The sequence below is a fragment of the Priapulus caudatus genome, unplaced genomic scaffold (genome assembly GCF_000485595.1).
Source record: "Priapulus caudatus unplaced genomic scaffold, Priapulus_caudatus-5.0.1 Scaffold2183, whole genome shotgun sequence".
Lineage (NCBI taxonomy): Eukaryota > Metazoa > Priapulida > Priapulimorpha > Priapulimorphida > Priapulidae > Priapulus > Priapulus caudatus.
The window spans coordinates 21,716-23,806 of NW_014579244.1; positions in this window are offsets into that span (position 1 = coordinate 21,716).

Genomic DNA, 2,091 nt, shown 5'->3' on the forward strand with positions numbered 1-2,091 from the left:
GTGTGCCTGCGGTGTGACTGTGGAGTGGGTGTGTGTGCGTGCGTGCGTTGTCCTGTGATGTGTGGGCGTAGCCTCGTCGCCAGTGCGTGTGGTGGTTGCTGTGTGCGTAAGTAAAGTGGTTGATGTCTGGGGTGGTGTGCGTGCGTGCGTGCAGTCGTGAGCGTGCTGCGGTGGTGCGTGCGTGGTTGCGGTGCGTGTGTGTGTGCATGTGTGCGATACGTGTGTGATGGGTTTGTCGGGATCTCGGCCGTGATGTGGTGTGGGCGGTTGCGTGCGTGTGTTGCGTTGCATGCATGTGTGCGTACGTGCATGTGTGTGTGGGCGTGCGTGTACGTGCGTCGCTGATGTGTGGATACGATGCGTGTCGTGTGTGTTGGCGTGTGTGCTGCTGTGCATGCGTAGTAGACGTGCGTGTGTGGCGGTGTGGGCGTGCGTGTACGTGGGCGTCGTGTACGGCTGATCGGTATAAACGAGTTGCTGATTGTAGTTGTTAGATAATGCATCTATTATGACTATTGCATTCCGTCCGCGCAGGTGAAACTCGCGACCCCTCCGCCCCGAATAACCTCTCCCCCCGTATAACCCTCTCCGAAATAAAACCCCTCCCCAGAATAACCCCCACCCCCGCCCAATACTGTATAGCCTATACGTCAAGCTATACCAGCCGCTGCATTGGGTTTTCAACTGCCAATGTCTCTTCACATGACCCCCCAACCTGCGTGCCACTGTACTTGTGCATCCGTGACACAGTGTTGACGCTGTGTTGTCATGGCATGGTGTACGTGTGACGTGACGTGGTAGCAGGGCCGTAGCTAGGAGAGGGGGAGGGGCAAAGGGGCAGTTGCCTCCCCGGAGAAATGTACATACATTACATCAGGGGGTTAATAATGACAAGTTATTTTGACAAATTTGTAATTATTAACGCCTGATTACATGGCCAGTGGCAGTCACCTTCTCAGAACACACTGCACATGTGGATGTGCCTTCCCCAGGCAAACTGGGTTAGGTACGGTGCTGGATAGCATGTCACCCAGCCCAGGGCGGCCGGTAGGTAGCGCACTGTCGCTGTACGTCTGCGGGGCGGGAGTTGGGTCACCCCGTGTTGTTGTTAGTACATGCACTTAGCAATAGATGGAAGTGTTTACAGTTGTACGTATATTTAAAACAAAAGAAGTACTGTATGTATATCTGACGTTTGTTGTAAATAAAATCGTGTTATTATTTAAAACGTATGCGCTTCTTTGTAACGGATTTTTTTTCATTTCGAGGAACTAGTCGCATTGATGTGAACGTATTAGAAGAAACCGATACTAGATGGCGCCACAAGCCTGTATTTCACACGTTCTGTGTGCGACTGTGGTATCTGAGAACAATATATACATTGTATAACAATATATATATATGTATATATACAAAGCATATATTGTATCTGTATGTATATGTATATATACATTGTATAACAATGTATATATACATTGTATAACAATGTATATATTGTTATCAGTGTGGTATGATATTTGATACATCATAAAATCATGACTCCTGATAAAATTATATGATATTTGAGCGATCAGAAAATTAGTCGTACGTAAATACACACGTTCTACTTCGTAAGAAAGGTCAGCCCATAGCATGATCATTTTAATACATCACAGTTATTTAATCTCTTTCTGAAGCTACTCTATAGGAACAAATTTCATTGAAACTATGTTGCAACCTCTCGAATAGTGTAAGCGGACAGAACTAACACAGATTATTACGCTATATGCTAGAGTTAAATGTCTGTCTTGCAAATTAGAAGTAGAACGCTGCATAAATGAGAATTTAATGCATTTTAAATTAAGAATTTAATGCATTTTAAATTAAGAATTTAAGACATGTAACAACAACACAAATACTGGCGATGCAAAAAGAAAAGAAAAAAAGTAGCCTATAGACTTGTAGAAATCGAATAGCGATTTTTCCGATAATAATAAAAAATATTTATAAAGCACATCCTAATACGAGTTGGCGCCACGTAAATCATGGCTGATATAAACGAGTCTTTCTGATTACGAAGGTCGATATTAGATGTGAGAATCATTCAATATT